At 40.2% G+C, this 20,343-nt stretch overlaps 1 protein-coding gene across 3 annotated transcripts in view; it reads left to right on the top strand.

The window, feature by feature from the left end:
* LOC311436376 (putative claudin-24) overlaps positions 1-20,343 on the top strand; it is a 55,010-nt gene that overhangs the window by 2,239 nt on the left and 32,428 nt on the right. For 2 of the 3 annotated variants that reach the window (XR_014692785.1, XR_014692786.1), the window contains exon 2: positions 242-354. The gene's annotated coding sequence lies outside the window, so the exon portion shown is untranslated. Of the gene's footprint in view, positions 1-241; positions 355-6,761; positions 6,855-20,343 lie in introns of all 3 variants that reach the window. The other variant, XR_014692787.1, reaches the window with a different exon arrangement.

Here is a 20,343-nt window from a genome sequence, read left to right as displayed (position 1 = left end):
CACTTCAGGGGGACGTGTCTGCGTGGGCCAAGGTAGCCGGTCACTGCTGTTCAGTAGCCAGATGAGGAAATGTGCGTTTGCCTTCTGACCTCATTACCCGAGGGCGTGGAAGTGTATTAGATGCCATCATTTCAAGTCGTCCTTAGAATGACAGAAAATACTTGCTGAAAGAGCGTTAATGACTACGTAAGCCTGCCAGTGGAAGGAAGGTTAAAGTAAATCTGTTTTTATTCCACCACAGGTATGCTACTGTTATGCTGCTGTAAGCAGTGCTGGATTATGAAGTCACCCACTCTCCTGAGACTTCTCAACTGAGGAAAACGTACTGTGTAGTTGCAGTGGACAAAACTAAAGGTAAAAGTGAAGGGCTGAGTTGATAATCATTTTCATTTACACCTGTGCTCTTACTACTAAAGTACGGTTTTGCATTTATGACTACGTTATACTTGAAACAATGCCTACAATAGGGTTGTCAGTTATTTCCTTTCATATGAGTTAGCTAAACTAAAGCATACAACATCTGTTGTCCAGCATGAAATTTTCCATGCTACAGGTGGGAGTTTAGGATGATTTTACTGCTGCCAACCGTGATCTAAGAACAAAAGCAGGGGAAAAAAGCACTTTGTCTAGGGTGAAATATTGTGGAGATCTTATCTTTGAAGTGCCTTTATGCCCTAGAGCAGATTTGGAATTTGTCATGAAAACCTGAATTTGGGGCAGGTGTTTTTTGATCTTCTGACTACACTTGGCCAAATTTATAAGCATTTGAAGAAATTAACTTTCCACAATCCTGACTTAGCATGTGTCCTCGGTCCTCGCCCCCAGCCTCTACTGCTGCTGCAGTCAAGCCTACTCTGCTTATGAGCTGCAGCTCTGTTTGCCACACTGGACTAGGATGGAACTGGGGAGTAGAAGTGAGGCTACACAGACCACTCCCTGTGCTCCCCAAAAGCTGCTGATTCCTGTTTTTCACTGGTGCTTGAGTATGTCTGATAGGAATAGTAAGGGGACATGTACCTGACTGAGGGGAGGGAAGCAGCAAGAATTGAGGCAGGGGACATGGTGAGACTGAAACTACTGGGGGGAAAAAAGTTAACCTGGGATAGGATACTGGAATTAGGTGAGGGAGGAAATTGAATTCTTGAGGAGAAACAAATGAGGTAGAGTTTAAGGCAAAAGGATGAGTACATACAGATGAGGGGGACTGTATGCCGGGAGCCTAGGACTAAGAGGAATGAGAGGATAGATCCGGAAGGCTGTTTGTATTGGTAGAGCAGAAAAAGTTGCACGGAATCAAGTCTCAGCCCTGAGCCAAGGGACAAGCAGTGATGGAAGGGGGAGCATTGACAGAGGAACCACTGGGATTTGAACAGAGACTTAGAGAAGGGAAAGTGAAATCTCTGTGAGCACAGAGACATTAGCATTTCAATAGATTTTTCCTTTGCAGTAAGCATCTGCTAGGGTAAGTAACACCAAGAAAATATTCTGCCCTTCTAATTTTGTATAAGACGTCTTCTTGTCTTTTTTGTGTGACAGGAAGGAACAAAAGAGGTAGAAATCCATTTGTTTGCAGAAATCCATCTTGCAGAGCCACCTTTAAAGAGTTTTAGGTAGGAAGCCTCAGGCCTTTGGCAGACATCTCTAGCCTAGAGTTGGAGAAAGCAAGGAAACAGCATTAAGAATCTTAATGCAAATATTGGCTTGAGTTCATTGTAATTCAAGAGGATTCAGGAAAGCACTAAAAGGGCAAGAAGACCTTACCTGAAAAAAAAAGAATCTCTAATGAGGCTGTAACACACTGAACTTTTGTGTGTACATGTATATGCATGTCCACACACACGTATCTAGTACCATATGTATGTGAGTATGTTTTAAATATACTTGCATTATTGAGAGTGTAAGAGCCTGTAAATCTAGATACCCGAGCTCCTTCAGTCAAACTATTCATGCCTTGGAGAAAGAGAAAAATTACAACTAATATTTTATTGGCTTGGGTTGCGGATAGCTGCATTACGCAAATGGATGCTATTAAATCTTTATATCGTGCTGTACCCATATGAATTTTGTATGTGCTACATGTTTTGCAGACACAAATAACTATTTTAGAAATGATATAAGGAGCTTTCCTGAGACTCCAGGCAACAATGTCAAATCTAATTTGAATTATTGCTATTGAAAATCATGGCTCTGTTTTTCATTATTGTTATACCAATATCCCTGACAACCTGCAATTTACCTGGTATGAACAGCACCTCCTGAAAATACAGAGCTGTTTTGTGTGCTCTGGGGTTTTTGTATATCCTCTCGGATATTTCACGTTAACGCCACTGGATGGCACTGAAGGAGACAAGATCGCATGGAAATCTCTCTAGAAGTTCGGTGTAACCTCAAAAAGTGCGAATGGCTTACTTTTTCATTCCATTACTGAAATAGACAAATGTGGACTCATTTTCCTTGCCGATGTAATACTTTGTCATCAAAACCAGCTCTTAAACACTCTCAGCTGTACTTCTAGTTTTTGACAGTCGCAAAATTACAGTGGAGGCAAAGTCTGGGTTTCTGAATCTAAATACTTCTCCTGTCAAAAAGGTGAAAAGTAAAAGATGCAGCTTTGGCTCTTTCTGGATTCTCATGTGAAGATTTGCAAAATATCCCAACAATTTTTGGTCTCTGTCCTGCATGGCAGTGCTGTCCATATCGGCCATTTCTAATATCACGAACAGGTACACTTTTCAGTATGTTAGCTTTTAAGCTCATTAAAAAAAAAAAAAAAAAAAAGCATAGGAATTCATTCAGAATTAAGAGCTTCCACCTGCTGAGGAACTGTTGTATAGTGTTTCAGAAATCTTCCCAACTTGAAACTTCATCTGCAGTCCCTACACAAGGACCCCTGTTTTTTTCTGGGCAGGGACTTTGATCCTGCCTGAAAGGCACACAACTACTCACTGTCAATCAGACCTATAACCTGGGAGTCCTCTTTGACTCCAGTCTGTTTTTTAAACCTGTTTATTGTGATGTATATGAATTTTGTTTCCTTTTCTTCTCCAAAGTCTTGTTATCTCTGTCCACATCACAGATGGGCTTTTTTTTAGGTTTTTATTATCTCTCATCCTGCTTATGACATTTTTTTTTTTCCTATGCTTGATCTGACCTGTCAGAGAGGTTCCTTGAAACACTATTGTTACACTTATCTCCCTGGGCTCTTTCTGTAGCTCCTTTTTGTGCTCTTTAGCGTATCTCCATAGATTTCCCTGTGTCTGCAGCCCTCTGGCCCTCTGAGAGCGCAGTTTGACAATTTTTTTTGGCAGCAGGGCTGGCCTAAGACAGTCTCTGCTCACTCCTGTCCCTTTGATATCCCTGCTAGTCTGCTGGCACAGTTGTTTTGCTCGGCTGCGTGGTAATCCAGATTAGGAACCTGATTTGGCTGAAAAGCAACAGGGGGGAGGGAGGAGAGGCACCTTTTCCAGCTGCCTGTTTCTGTGGTGTGGTCTATCACACAGCATTTTGGCTGGTGCCATGGAGGGGTTAGGTCAGGGGCAGGTAGAAGTGGTGAGAGATGAGCAGTTGCATGCAGGCTGCAATGGTTTGTGCTGGTTTAGGTGGTACTGTTGCTAGCTGTTGAGCCGTGACCTGATTTCGATGATAGAGGTAAGCCAGCTAATAGCTAGCTGCTTCCGAAGGAGCAGTGCTGTGCCTCCTTCTTCTCCCCTCCTCCTGGATTCCTGGGACTTTCCCTGTGCCAACACCGCTGCTTATCTAGCTCCCCAGCGAGCCAGATGTGGGAGCCAGCCGATCATAGAAGTACTCGCCGCTTCTTGTAAGGCTGTTGTGCTGCATGCCCGTGGAGCCTGCCCTCTCAGCAGCAGCTGGGTGCTCTGTCAGCTCAGCTGCATTCTCAGTTGCACAAAAACACTTCACAAACTTTGTCTTTTCCTGTCATCTGCTGTCCTCTTCTCTCACAGTCTCCTTATCTAGTCCATCTGCTTTTCTTGTAATTGTGTTAATGATGTCCTTTTGGTCACCCTCAACATATGGAATATCCTCCCTGAGGCAATCACTGCATCCTTCAAATCTCTCAAGATTTGAAGATGCCACAGTAAACTGCTAGCTGATATTGCCCAGTTTGGTTGCTTGTAGGAATTACGGATTTCATTACTGCACTTAATGTGTCTGTGTATTGGCTTGAAATAGGTATGCTCTGCCAGTTTATCTGAGAAACTAAAAGGGTTTAAACTGCTACAGAATGTTTTTATTATTATTAAAACAAAAACAAACAAACAAACAAACAAACAAACAAAAACAGCACACAACCTCCCCCCAAAATACTCTCAAAGCTATGCCCTGAAGCAGATGTACTTCCCTAAGGTCACATATAAATAGCAGAGACTGATTTGCTGTTGCTTCGCACCTTGGATCATCATTCATGCTTGTGCAAATGGACACAGCATTGCTACTAAGCAGTTTACAGTAACATCTAACAGAATTGTAAATTGCTGCCCCAGAGACAAGATAGCAGGGAGTCAGCGCTTAAATGAGCAGCTGAGCATAGAGACCTGGGGATTTCTTTTCACCTAGCTGTTCTTAGTGTTTGGGTTCCTTTTAGACACCTGTATAAGCATACCCTAAACATATTTTATTCTAGTATTTTGGCATGGTAAGCATTTTTTTTCCTATTCATTTAAATAGAAAAGGTATGGAAAAAATAAAGAGTGAAGTTTCACATTGCCTTGGAAACAATAAAATAAAATGACTTGAATTTGTTATTATAAAAATACTTGTCAGAGCGCCTCTAAACAGTGCAACAGAGCACAGGAAGCAGTGTCAGTAGACTTGCATACAAGTGTTGCTGCACCCAAAGCACTTAACCCTGTTGGTGGGTGGTGCTAATTAGGCTGGACACGGTGCTAATTAGGTTGGACACAACATGGTGGTCATGCAAATACACCTGTGACTTTCTGGCTCAGACCTGGCTGGAGGATTCCGCACATAGTGCTGCATCAAGCCATATGTGCACGTCCAGCGAGAGAAATCGTTGGCCCATGGCCTTTTATTCATTACCCCTGTAGGGTTTAGCTGCAGTAGCAGATGCATTTTTCATGTACAGGTGTCAGATGTGGCTTTGTGCCAGCATTTACCTCCCTCTTGGTAAAAATAGAAGATGCCCTCCTAAGCGTGTATTTCAGGCTGTGCGTTGTTGCTGTGAAATAATGGACATCCAACCTAGCTGCTGCTTGAAACAGGTCTGTTTTACCTCTTAATTAGAGCAGTAAGTATTGATGGAGAGCAGGAAAGATACCAGGATGGTAATTTTTTCAGGCACCATAACTTTATAGAAATTGTGAGTCTACTGCAAGGTCACAGTGGCAGACAGCAGTGTGGCAAAGAGCAAAGCACAGTCTCCTCCACTACATTTATCAGGAGACCTACCTTTTCCCTCCAGTGAGACAAAGCAATGTTTCAGGTTAGAGATACAATCACAACTAAAGCATAAATTCCCTGTCTGGGTGGCAAGTATGCTCCCAAAGCACTGACAACTGAATTACTGTACTCTGAAATAACTGGTGAATATATCCATAAATATAACATTCTTTCAAAATAATTTAAAGGTTCAAGTTGATGTTTGTATGAAGGCAAGTGCTTATTTGGCATCCCTGCCCATGGCAGGGGGTTGGAACCAGATGAACTTTAAGGTCCCTTCTAACACAAGCTGTTCTATGATTCTATGATTGTTAGTAAGAAAAAGTTAAACTGAAGAAGCAAAGCAAAAACATTATTCAACAGGCAGTATTCAGAATGACCTGTGGGATGGAAGCAGTGGAACGTCTCTTCTATTTTTTTTTTAACGGCCTCAAGTAGTCGTTTTGGCAACTTCTCTGTGTTGTTTCATTTCCATATGACAGACAGATGAAATAGAGGTTTTATTAGAATGTAGTGAACCATCAATAATTAGCCCATGGCAAGTCAGCAAGGAACTATGCAGCACAATATACTTGGGTATAATGGATTAAGATTTGACACCTGTGAAATTATGAAAATGATGAAAATTAATAGCTTCTTGCTATTGGAATGGTTGTTCCTGGTGTTTTGTAAATTGTTTAATGTCACAGGGAGGGATCTGCTTCCCTGAAGATTTGAGCAATCATTTCAAACTTTATAAAGTCATCAACTTATCTTTTTTTATCCAAGCTATGACAGTGATAGTGAACACACAATAGCAGAAACAGAATTTTATAAATAACATTGCTAAAAGAAAGGCATACACAGATTAAATAGTCATGAAAACAAAGTTTTGTTTTTCTTTTTTTATCCTTTTTGTTGCTAACTTCAATTTTTATTTATTTTTTTTCCACTGTGTCTGCCAGGGAAATTTATGCATGCACAGCTAGATATCTCTGACTTTGAAAGTCACGGCACTTAGCAAAATGCTATTAAAGAGAAACACACAAAAGCCAACATTAACCATGAAAATTTTGTAAATATTTATAGGCAGTGTATGTTTGATTTCTGATTTTTTTTCTATTTTAAAAATCCATCTGCTGCTAGCAGATGATAAATATTTAGATCAAATTTGTGCCTGGGATATGAGGGCACATTTTCTTCCAGAAGGGACATTATAAATTTGATACTGTAGGCCCAGCCCCAGATCCCCAGTTCAAACAGCATAGCTGGCACTCTGGTGGGCTGTATTCATGGGACTGTATGAAAAGGTTTCTTGGCTGTAAGCAACCTTAGGCATTTTTTTTTTGCCTAATCTCCTTCAGTTTTCCTAGAGGCTGGACTGAAGTATGTCTCCTGGAAAAATACCTAATTTTGCCTTAAGGACTCAATCGATGGTGACTCTACCACCTCCCCTGGTAAGTTGTTCCAGTGTTAATTACCCCAGCTGCTAAGAAATTGCATCTTATTTCAATCTTGAATTTGTCTCATTTAATTTTCCAGTCATTAGATCTTGTTATGTTCTTGTCTGCAAAACTGAAAAGCCCCCCACGGTGAGGTATCTTTTCCTTATGTATATACCTGCACATGGCGATCCTGTCAGCACTCTTACAGATTTAACAGATGTCTTATACCTTATACCATAAAGATTCTTTTTCAACCTCTGGATCGTTTTGCTGCCCTCTGTCTGCATTTTCTCTTGGGTTTATGCATCCTTGAGTCACTTGAGGCACTGGCTTTTCTGGTGTGTTCAGAGCAAGGTGACACCCTAGCAGTTATTTCCTTTTTTCATACAGCCAGTGAACAATTACTAAATATTGCAGCTGATGTTTGCTGAATATGTTGCACGTATTGATAGACTGGTACAGACCCTAGAACTACAGGTGTGACACTTGCACACTGAATGCCTGTTGTAAATTAAAAGATTAACACTGGATCTTCTGACATATTATGTCCCTTTGTGCTAGTCAGGTTATCCATAAATCCCACTAATACAGCTAAATTGCAATCCCAAATTTTCTAGATAAAGGCTAGGTTGTAAATAGAGAATTCTGTCCTTTTCATGTGAGAGGTCCTGTATTACGAAGAGAAGCAGAAGAGCTAGTCTATTGCTGAGCTCAGAGTAGAAGAAACAAGGGAGAAAGAGGGCAAAAAGGCATTCAGGGAGCACATTAGCTGTCTTCCGAGGAAGCTCTGAGTGACTGCTTACCTAGGCAGCAAGAGTGGAAATAGCAGCCAGACAGGAGTTTTCCCCAAGAAGAGCTGAAATTTAACAGAGCTGGCTGGCTTAAGCCTGGACATCTGAAAACTGCTAAGAAAAACATTGTAATTAATAGCTTGTGCAGGTTTAAAATATACTTATTAGCACAGTTCATTTAGCACATTGTACTAAAACTGCTGTGAGTACTGGGTTACGGCTTTTTGTTCCTGTAGTAAGAAAATATAAAATCACAGAAATGCAGTTTTGGAAGGGGTGTCTGGAAGTCATCATGGCCAGCTCTGTGCGTGAAGCAGGCTATCACCAATACTCGCTCAGGAAGAGACCTCCTCATGTGAAAATTTTGTCAACAGCTTCTTCAGCTCCTGATCTGCCAAGCATATCCACTTTTTGTTGATCTGCCAGCATGCAGGCAAATCTTTTTTGGTTTTAACACGAACCTAACCAGGGAACACCCCTGGCTGAAAAAAAAAAATGATTCTTTTTTTTTCTCCAGACTTCTTAAGTTTGATTGGGTCCTTCATCCTGTCCATTGTGACCATGTATGCTGGCCCACAGATATATTATTATTATTATTATTATAGTATTATGAGCATTTAAAGGGAACTGCTTATGCAGTGTAGCTCTGCAATACAACCACGTAACTCTAGCAGTTTGCCAGTCCAGAGTGAGGTGGTTCTACTTCTCCCCTCCTCCTTGGCCATGCATTTCCATTTCTCTAGTGGCCATGGTGAGCTGAACTAGAAGAAAACAAACTCCAGCTCAAAAATGAGTAGTTGTTGAATGGTTCACTGAGCAGAACTGCCAGTTGGGGCAGAATTGCATGGAACTGCTCCGTTTGGCAGCAGCTGGTCATTCGGTTAGCGTTGCTGCTAAGAGCAATTTCATCTCCAGAGTGCAGTTCCCTAGCAGTTTATCCTCATCTAAGTCAGAGCTACCATGGTCCCTCCTGATATTTGTGCAGCTGAGCAGTGGGTTGGTCCAGGAAGCATAGCAGCCAAGAGCTAAGCTTGCCAAAAAAAGAAGCTGGTCGTTCTCGACTGGTTTCAGGAAGTTGATGTGGCTGAAAATTAATCACTATTTTATACAGTGAGTTTTCAGCCAAACCTGCAACCCATTCTAGCACAGTGTTCTGCTTTATGTGGTGAAAAAAAGGGAGAAAGGCTGGATCATGAATCCATGTCCTTGGACGCTGACAGTGTCCATGATTTCACTTGTTCATTTCCTGACGCTCGCTATCAATGTCACTTTTTGTGTTCGCAGTAGGTCTTAAGATTATTGTAAGATGTTGAAAGAGGCCTGTTGTGTATGAAGGCGTGTGGAGTCAATATTTTGTGGATCGTTCCGGACTCGATGATTATTGAGTGGCAGCTTGTGTTTGCAGGGACTGACTCAGCGACCCAGCTGGTGTCTTCCAGACAAATGTTTCCAGCACTATCCTTCCCAAGAGCACCCTACTGTTAAAACTGTTGAAAACTAATTTTTTCTTTACCCTGTATTTTACTTTAGCCAGCTTCTAATTGGTGGCATTTGCTACCATTCGGTTTTATATTTCTTTAACAGCAGAGTGAGAGAGAATGAGATTTTGCTCTTAGCTATGCTAAAGATTTTCCTCAAATGCAGCCATTAGAGACCAGCTGCAGACAAAACAGCACAGGCATTTGATGTTTTCAACAATGTTACATTTTGAGCTCCTGTCTGCAGTAATTAATTAGTATCATTGTTGAGCTGACTCCCTGCGGGACTGCATGATCATTACTGCCAGTGCAAGGAAGGGAACAGGAACTCCCAAACCCCCGAGTAGGTTACTGAAGCAATGCTGGCATCTATAGTGCATTTCAAGAACATTTCAAGTGACACTGGTGGAAAAGATTCATTTTCTCATCTCTATGAGGGCCTTGCCCAGATTCAGTTAGGCTGCTGGCTAGGATCAGACAAATTCACTTCCTGGGCAAGGTTTTGTCAAAGGCTATCTAAAACCCAAAGGGTTGCTGTCAGCTAGTTCATCTTCAGAGCCATCAGGGTACAAATCAATGATGATGTACAGTACGGGGGTTGCAGTGCCAAAAGCTAGCCCAGAACCAAAATTCTGTCAGTTCAAAATCAAACTCGAGTCCAGCAGAGACACAACTGAATCCAAACAGGCCAAAATGAAGGTCTTGGCATGAAATTAAACAACTCCTTCAGGTGCAGAAAAACAGCAGACACTGAGAGTATTTACAAAGCGCTTTTATGAAATATTTTTGCAGGCTTGGGCTGCAGTGTAATATAGTTTAATCTCTTCTCTCATCCCCTATGCCTGTTTCAGAAGAGAACAAGAAATTTAATCCAAACAAAGGATTAGGAAATTTCAATAACTGGACTGTTGCCATTATCCATACAATGGGCCAGCTCTTTAAATGCTTGTTCTTGATTGAATTGAAGTCAATGACTACATCAGAGGGAGCAGAATTGGAATGCAGGAAAGAGGAAATGAAAAGTCTAGAAGAGCTACACGATTATTTCACCTATTACGCCCTCCCAGCAATGTATCCCATAAACAAAGCAGCTCTGAGGAAGGATCTCTCCTCACTGGAGAATAAGGCCAGGGGCAACTTCTCAGAGATGGACAGAGGAAAGTGAAATGAGATTTAATATAGATAAATGTAAGGTAATACACCTGGGAAGAAATAATAATCATTATATATACAAAATCAAGCACTGCTGTTTAGAAAACAGTAATAGAGAAGAAGGCCTGAGAGTGATGGTTTATAATTAATTATTGCAGACAGGAACTTGAAATATAACACAAGCAAAAATCAACTATATTCTAATTCTGGGCCAGCAATAGAGTTTTTTAATTATTTATTATTATTTTATTTTTTTCCCCTACAGTGACTGCACAGAGATCATTCACACAAACAAGAGAACTGGCAACAACACAAGCAAAATACTAAGTTTATGGCTACCATGTTTTTTGTTTTATTTTTAAGCTAGAGCCTTGAGTGCTGATACCATGAGCACAAGCTTGTGGTTTTCTATTTGCCGAGTACAGGAAAACAGTAAGATAATGATCTCCAAGATGCAAACTTCCGATGAGTTTGTAGAAGGGTACTTTCTCTTTCCTTCTCTTTATATATAAATGCAGAATAGTGGCTTAAAAGTGATCAGATTTAGTCTTGCCAAGATTGAGGGAACAAAACCCCTTTCTTAAAGAAACACACTACAGCTGGAAACAGTATAGAGAGAATTAAGGCAATTCCACAATTGAGTATGAGGGAATCCGTCAGTAAGAAGTGAACACCAAATGTAGTGCTCTGCTTTTATTTAGGTAAGAAGTGTTGCTCAACAAATGCATTTAGCAGATAATGTACAAAGATATAAAAACTATCTGTATTCTACCAAATACCAGATGAAACATTACTATGCTAAGAAGACAGTGTCATGTGAAAGTCTGCCAGACAACCCAGACAGTGTGTCATAAATAACTGTCTAATTGCAAGACCTGATGGCTCTGTATTTAGAAGTTCATAGACTTGTAGATCAGAACAAAACACAAATTGGTTTCAACCCTAGAAGCGGGAAGGGGGAGAGTACTAGCAAGGCACAAGATACAGAATATTAAAAATTTACAGGACTATTTCATCTTGCTAATGCTACGAGCTACCACCACAGGGTAGTCATGTCTTTGATTCCTTACAGGCCATGCTGTAAAGGTGCACATTTTTCCACTGTAAGGCAACCTTGGGGAGGTACCATTTCTTCTCAGGCTGGATACAGCTTGGGATCAAAACAGCAGACTGTATGCAGGCACAGAAAGAGGCATTGATTATACCAAGGCAACTTTTTCTCCTCCTGGGAAAGGGTGATAGACCATTTCTCAGGGGCATATATTTCAAACAGCATTTGTTTAGATAAGTGCAAAATTGAGTAACTCTTTTTCTAAGGCAGGAAAAAGTACAGCAAGAGTGTATAACAGCCTTTGAAACTGAAATTTCTTTCAGGTTCCTCCTCAGAAGTCTCCATCTGAGAAGGCACATAAAGCTACATAATTAGTCAGGGAAGGGTCACTCCCCTTCTCCTTCTCACAGCCTCTGGAGGATAAACTCCAGATAAGCTTTCAGAGACTGCAGAGCTTCAACTGCCAAGGGTTTTAGTCTGTGAGAAGAGGTTTGGAGCACATGATAATTAGCAGCTCACAGCTGAAGTTTCCTAGCTGTCAGAGTATTCCTTGCTATTGCTGCATGAAAGTACTCTATAGACTCTCCTGAGTCTCCCTAAATGTTGTAGTCTGATTTGTCCACATGGAACTTTTTAATACAGGATTGGTCAGTGTACTACTCTTAAAGGCTTACAGCAAATCCCTTTTCCCTGACAGAATGACACCTGGCCAGAATAAGAAAAAAAAAAAAAAAAAGGTTTGTTTCTTGGACAAAGCAGGAATTTCATTACTGTTTATACTACAGCCAGACCTTTATCATCCAGGGGAATTTAGTACATGTATGCTGGGAGAATCTCCGGGTAGCCTGCTAATCCAAATATACTTCTTCGTATCCCCAGATCAGTTCTCAAGAGCTCCAGCAGGAGACAGGCCTTTTCTTAAGGCTCTCATTTTTGCTCACAGTTTTTGGGTCTCAGTGGTAAAACCAGAGACACTGGGAGAAAGACAGTAACTGGAATGAAATTGCCTTAAGCTTAATCGAGGTTCACATCTGTTTTAAGAAAGACCAAGAACTGTCCAGCTTATCTGAAGTTCAGCAAGTGCTTACATGTTTCAGGACCAGTACTATTTCTCAGTTACAGCCTTCATTATTGCTGCTTTCCAGACTGCAGTCTCATATTTATGTGAATTTCTTACAAAATATTCCTAACCTTTAATTACGGGACATGTAGTGGTAGAATGCACTTGTGCTGCCTCATCTCATCCAAACCAGCTGTTCAGGTTGTTAATCTGTGGGCTCTAGTCTGTTTTCAACAGTTGATTTCCATCCAGTTACTGCTTTTTATCTTTTTCAGGCATGTCTTGCTTACCTTCTCAGCTCTTGTGGCCTTCTACCCTCTTCTTCCCCAAAATAGCCTGCTGGGAGTTATGTGTGCTTAACAACACTTTCATTGTCTTTCAGTCCATTTACAAAGGTTATTTTCTTGGCTCTTTGTCCCAGTCCTGTCACTCCTCTGTTTTGCACAATGCCATTGACTCCCGTTCCTTCACTGTATGAAATACGACCAACTTCTCTTTACTTTTCAAGCCGTCTGTTCTACAATACCAAGAAGTAGTCTGTCGCTGCCATTATATAAATCATGTCAGTCTTTTAAAGCACTGTTGTACATACACTTTCAGGTTTCCACCCATGCTGCTGGTTACACATAGCACAAAATCTCTGTAAATACCCATAAGCCCATCTTCCTGTGCTTTGTCAAACATCTCTTCTCTGCCCCTAGGTTTGTCAGACTCTAAGCGTAGCAACACAACTGTTTTGCTAGACGCTTTCATATGAACCAGCATCACATTCTCTTCGTGCTCATCTTCTCTCTGTGAGCCAAATAATAAATAATAAGCACTTCCGAGACAAAAGAGCCTCTTTGTTTTGTCTGCAAAGTGCAAGCTACAATGTGGGTAGTTTTGGGGTGCAGGAATTTTAAATTTTAAAAATTAATAATAAAACTGAAGCAAATTAAATTGTCTTGCTTGCAAATCTGTCAATAACTTCCAAAAATAGCTCCAACATAGGATGTTTAATTTGCCATATTGAAGTCTCTTACATCTGTTGATTCCAGGAACAAATCTGCCATAGGGGCTAAGAGAGGGGCTAAAAGGGAGGCTGGGACTGTGCCTTCTGTGGATGTGACCATTACTGGCTTAGTAGTATCACCAGCCTGCACCCCGAGGGCTCGCAGTCACCCCATTTGTCTCACTCAGTGAGGATCATGCTGAGGATGGTGGGATAGGAGCACAGTGGTGGTTTTTATAGGTCCCCCACCAGCATCACAGTTGTATCTGTCCACAATGCTGACTGGACAAACAGTGGCCACATCTGCTTTTAATTTTTGTCTTCAGAATGGGGCTGCATGCTGTTCTGCATAATTCTGTTTTATGAAGAGCTGATATGAAGTGGTTGGTTGTTTCTGTTCATTTTGGAAATGTTTTGATTTTATTATCTCACGTGTAGGTAAAGTGAAGATTGTGTTGTAAGCTATGCCTTCTGAAAAGCAACTGGAAGGGGTGAGAGTGGAGCAGAATATAGGTTAATAACCAGGGTATGCAATTTAAGGTTTTTAGAGACGTAAGTCATCACTGAGGGGTGGACAGAGAGCTAGGGAACTGGGAGATCTACAGGCTTTCAATATTTAGGAGCTATAATATCACATTTTCATTCATGACCATGAAATGCCTGTTTTATTCAGAAAAAGCAGGTCTTGTCAAACAACTTTCATATTGTTCTTTGGCAAGATTACAAGTACAGTTGATAAAGATGGCTCTATTGATGTAACACGCTAGAGTTTATGAAGGACATTTGTTTTATTCTGTATGGCAGCCTGCATAAAAGAGATGTTGTGTGGGAAGCAAACAAATGAAACCTGACTTCTGTATAGTTGTTTGCTACGTCACAGCTCTCTGCAGTAAGCCTGCCTTCTTTCCATGATTTCTATGACTTCATTCCCTCCTAATGCCTTCAGCTGGAAGATGTCCAGTCTTTGACAGTAGACTTACTGAGGTGTTGGTAATACCAAATATTATGAATATTATATTGGGTGCATGAACCAAAGCAGTTGGTCAAATATCTGTCCTTTTCTAGTTACACTCCAAGATTACGTTAGATGTGCCTTTTTTCTATTTTATAAATAAACCATTACCACACACAGACAAAACCTCTCTGACTAAAGGTAAGGAAGGCTCCCTCCTCCTTTATGTGCAGAAGTCTCAGAGGCATGAATGTGTAGCAAGCCGGGGCCCTAAACAATTATCTATTGTGTGAGAAAATGAGGCAGCACAGAAATTATTTTGTATAAAGTCAGTTCAATTGTCAGCAATCAAAACATTTCGTATTCTTCAAAATTATATTTCAACTGAGACAGTGCTGTAAGAAGACAGGCTGATGCTTTCCTTGGCTTCATTAAACTAAAATTTGTGCAATTTGCTATGAAAGAGAGAAAAATAATCATTTTTGTTGCTTTTAATCATCTGATCTCTCCTAAAGCAACAAAGTGCAACTTGTATTGTTCTTAAGACAGTTTCTTGGGATTATGGATATGGCTCTAACAAATGGCTGGTGTTATCAACAGAGATTTTGAGTGAAGACTGTGCTGTGATAGACTTGTCTGACTGGGATAACAAATTCTTTAATATTGCAGCCTGCACATCCTGAAGAGAAAGATACTGTCCTCTTAGTTTACTGGCAAACTAAAAGAGAATATTTGTTTGCAGAGCTCCACAGAGTTAACATGGTATTAGTTAATGATTTCACAATGGTAATTACATTGCAGGGCTTGTCAATCAAGCGATTTTTATGCATTCAGCATGGGGCACGTTAATTTTGTGCAATACAGCTATTTTACCTGGTTTCATGTCTTGGTCTATCATTTTGTTCATAACAAGTTTGGAATCTATGGACTGTTTTCAGCCACACTTAAGAGGAAAATTGTTTTTACATATCAAAGACACTTGAAACCCTACAAGTTTTGTGAGCATTGACAGGTGGGGAGAGAAAAATTGACATGAGTGCTCCCATGGTGAAAAGGTTTTAGAACAACCTGGCCTGTTACCATTTCCATAAGGTGTGCTAGATGGCTGATTGGTATATGCCTAATTCAGAAGCCGCACATCATGTGCTACCTCTTGTCAAGCTCACAGGTAGGAGATGAGATGGACTAAGGAGAACATGCAAACGATAGTTGTGTGTTTTTTCAGGTTCACTTGTCCACTGTGAACTGGATTGAGTCGTGCCCTGTACTGGGCTCATTCTCAATTAACAGTTCGTGAGCGTTATCCTATGTTTGCATCATTGAGTCAGGCATGTTTTATACAAGCAGGCATCTAACAATACCGCTGTTCTAAAATAGAGAGATGGCAGTTCTGTTCTTATAGTTTTGAGGTATAACTACGAAGGGACAGCTCCCTGACAAACTGCTTTGGCTCTCGTGCCTATTATTTTGGTATTCTGATTACCTCAAGGCATTCAAAATTATGCAGAGACTGGACTTTTAAAAATTTGAGTTCACCGAGTATGCTTGCCAATGTTTGTAAAGGACTCTGGCACCCAGTTGGAGTGCTGACATTGGTTTCAATTAGTGTGTGATGAGTCCCTTTGTCGTTGAAAGCTTCATGTTTAATAGTATAAATAGACAGAGCAACTGGCTAATAAAATGTAAGGCGAAATAAAATCAGTTTTAATATGTTTGTAGGAGCTGGGTCATGACTTTCTTCAGCACAACAGTTGGAGTCACAGCTTGGAGAAACTTGAGAACATCTGTTATTTCTGTTGAAAAATACAAGTACATTGAGTTACTCACACCTTTGAAATTCCTTTGTGGGGGAGGAAGACAACTCATCTCAACACAAAGCCAATTTACTCAGGATTTGGAAAACATTTGACTAGTTCATCTTTTAGGTCTATCATAATTCAAACACAAATGTTCTTTGGAGGGAAGCTTTGAAAAGGTTTTTGTCTTGTGTGACTAATCAGTTAGGTTAGTTGATTCCAGAAGGAAAGGGTAAAAAGTCTTACAAATTTGTGACACATAGCAATTAATTTTGCATATAAGCTTATTTATTCCGTAAAATACATAAAGTTGATGTCTTTAAAGAAGCCAGAAGAACTCTAGCTACAATTGAACTGTGATACAAGATTGAACTGCTTTTGTACTTCTTAAATGCCTGTTATCAAAACAACTATCTTGCTGTATTTTTTGTAATATATTTTTGGAAATGTGTTTTCTTCTATAACAAGTCCTAGGGGTAAGGAAAAGATCGGCAAGAACTGAAAACATTTCTTATCATCAGCACACCTATCATATACACACACATATGTGTTAAACCCCTGGGCATACACATCACAACACATAATTGAAAAATGTTCTTTTTTATATGCTTGAAAGTCTTTGTTGGTGGTGCCTTTGTGTATGTGTGTGTGACTTATAAATATGTATTTCTTGTGCCAGCACACACCAAGAGCTTCATGTATTACAAGCACACTCACATCCTCAACTGACCCCTTAACTAGCACTGGCTAAGAAACTTCTTATCTGGGCTCATGGAAAGCGTCTGAGTGACAGCCACCTGAGAATGAAGATACCTGGACAGGCAGATGTGCCCAAAATAACAAGGGGAGCATGTAACCTTTCACAGCAGACATACGAGTCTTTGTAGCAGGCAGAGTATCTAGTAAATAAAGATTGGGTGGGAGAGAAAAAGGGGTGATGTGGAAGTAATGATAAGAGATAAAGCATGGAGCTTAGAAGTAACTTTGGATATGAGGAGAGGTGAGGACTGGAAATTGAAAGACATCATGAGAGAGCAAAAAACAAGTACAAATGGGAAGAGGGAGTTCTATGCAAGAAACACTTCTGTGCCTCCTTCCCATTTTTGTCTTTAGACTAGGTGCCTGTTTAGGCCGAGTGTCCCGTGACATCATGTTTTTCCTGCAAATAGCGTCCAATCTAACAGTTTTAGCAGATGGGAGGCTGCAGGATTGCAGCCTCCTGGAAAGTTAATTCATTGAAAAGAATGTGATATTTGAACAATAACTTCCCAGAAACCCTACAGCAATTCATACAGGAAAAGTTTAGTTATAGATTAACCCATAAGGAGTCTTTTTGATTGGTTAGGCAAACTTAACACCAATTCAGTTTAAGTCAGAATAACATATTTTGTTCTCCTTTTCCTAACAGAATAGGAACATTTCAGGAAAAGTGAGTTGGACATTCACTTTCCAGGGAAAGAAAATATTTTGTAGAGCTTTCCTGACGTCCTCTAAGTCAAACAGTAGCGTTGTAATTTAAATTAGATTTAATACAAATGAAGACATAACAAATAGCCTGGTGTTTTTTTTTTTTTTTGTTTTGTTTTTTTTTCTCTCTCTCATGTTTTTGCTTTCCTTTTCTATCTCATGTTTTGTAGTACAGTCTAGTGATTTTTTCCTGGTAATTTTCATTTCTTCTGCATCTGCAGCATCAGTAATCATTGCGGTTTTCCTTCTCACTGAACTATTTGTATTTCTTTCTCATGTCTGCCTCATGCTTTTCCCTTGCTCCCTTCATTTACCTCACTGTGACATCCGGTCAGCCACCCTCATTTCTACACACCTTTTCTTCATCATTCTACCACATTCTATTCATTCATCCTTCTCTTTCCTCCTCAGCAAATTCACCGAAAGCACTCTGCTGTGCTTTTCTTACTTTAAACTGCAGCTCTCTTCCGCCGTTAACTTCTCCTTCTCTCCCTCAGTTGCATACTGGGTTGTTTTCTCTCACATTATTAGAAAGTATGTCCTTAATTTTCCTTCCCTCTTCACTCCACTCAGCAGAACCATGATATAATTTTTCTAGATCAAGACTTCTTTTTTTGTTCACACTTATTTTAATTCCAACTTCAACTTTGTCTGTAGGAGAAAGAATAAGATGGTATTTGAATGGCATTCCTCTCAAAATGAGGAAGGTTACTTCTGTTCATGCTGGTGTTTAGTCATTAACAAACAGACTTTGCTTTGCAAATATTTGTCAGTAGTACAGTTAATTAGTAACAAAAGGTAAACTGTTTGATTACAAATCCAAAATTCATTCTTCTGTAGTGATTCAGGTGTTTTAGGTCATTCTTGAAAGGGAAGATCAGGATATAGGGTAAAATGTATAAAACAAGGCTGTGTAGCATCAGTAAGTGTATATGCTGCAAGAACAATTACAAAAATATTCCTATTAAAAAGCACGTGTAAAGATGGGAAAAAAAAAGTGAGAAGTTACCTTATTAATACTTTAAAATATATTAAAACTAACTGAAAGAATACACACATTAAACTTAAGACAACACAAGGCTTATTTTTCCCCAGAGAAACAGAAATCATGGCCAGAGTACAAGAGTAGAGATAATTAGAGATTTGTTTTTTCTCTATCTCCCAAGGTAAGGCTTAATCCTACAGTAATCTCTTTATTGACAGCCAAATGTTAGTCAGGGAGCCTGCTGCACAGATTTCAAACTAACATTTTGCCCGTATTTTCAGTGTCTGAGAAGGAGAATATATGAATATATAGATTGCATTGTTTTAAAGATGTATCTTGGTATGGTTTTGATTTTATCCTGCATTATAATGTAAGGGTATGGCTTCAAGACGTATTTGCTAGTTTATATTGTGACATACAGAAAAAATTCTCTTTTGTGACCAGTAAACCTCCACAGCCCTTCTGTCTTCTAGCACAGAGAAGGGGTTTGTACTGGGCATACAATGAACAGCACACTGTGCATGTGCATAAACCGATTATACCAGAACAGGTTTGCCTTTGAGCATTTCAGCATCTTGTTGCTGAAATTGAATGCTGAACAGTTGAATGTGCTGTAAGGATAAATGCACAACAAACTTGGGGTTCATTTGACTAGGGTAGATGTTAAGCAAATTGACTTTGTCTTTTTTATTTCCAGACTGGTTTGCGGCCTTGCTGTGAGCTTATTGGCTCTTTTATTCCCAGGTTAGATGGGAAAGAGAAAGTAGGTTCTATGGTTAATTTTATTTTTAAAAGGACTAAAGGTTAGATCCACAAATGGATTTAATCGGTATGTATGTTTGTATGGTTAAAATTTATGTCCTCCTGCAATTTTGCATGAAAGGATCTGTAATCACTTCTCTGCTAATAGAGTTCTCTCCAGGCACGTATGCCCAGGGGTGTCTCGGACTTGATGGTGCTGAAGAGCTCAGTTTAAATTGGATACCAGCCCAGGAAGAGAAGTGGGTAGCCCAGCGCTGGGTGTCTCTGGAAGGGACAGTTATTCAGTGGGTGTTGGGGTCCAGGTGACCCTACATGGCAGTGGCCCATGCCACAGTCCAGCCTGAAGGGTCAGGTGGAGAACATGTTTTGCACCTTGGTGGGTTGACATGTTATGGGTAGTTTTTGTTTGTGTTTAAAAGGACATTGGGATAGAAAGGTTTTATTTATCTTAGGCTGGTAAGAGGCAAGAGTGGCTTATATCCTCTCCTCATTTATCCGAGAGCTTAATGATTAGAGCATTCATGCAGGCATAGGTACACAAAGTCCATTTATTCACTGCTTTCAGGACTTTGAAAGGCAATGCCCTAATTGCCAGCATGTAAAGTGTTCCAGCCTCCTGCTCACTGAATTCCCTTTCGTGAAGTTTTGCATGGAATAATTAAATATGCTTTGGATCAAGAACCATGAGTGTCATTTGCTGGCGAGAGCACTCCCAAAGAAAAGGGAAGATGGGGATTCTAGTTCTTATGAATTACTAGTGTAGGATAGTTGCTAAAAGAGGGACTGAAATCCGCGTCTTCCCTTGTGCAGATCTAACCACCAGGCTGCAGAGGTTACTTTCTTTACATGCAAAACCAAAAAATTGGGCTATTCAGTTGAGTTCTTTCATGCTGGGCTAAGGAGCAGCTCCTCGCTTTGCTCCTGAACCTGCTGAAGCGTGGTGGTGAGAGTGCTCTGTGTTCACCTTTGCTGCAGTAAAGGCAAGAATCTTTTTTCTAGTCAGACCAAGTACCCCC

The sequence above is a fragment of the Aythya ferina genome, assembly GCF_964211825.1.
Source record: "Aythya ferina genome assembly, chromosome: 4".
Lineage (NCBI taxonomy): Eukaryota > Metazoa > Chordata > Aves > Anseriformes > Anatidae > Aythya > Aythya ferina.
This window is presented reverse-complemented; position numbering and strand designations above follow the sequence as displayed.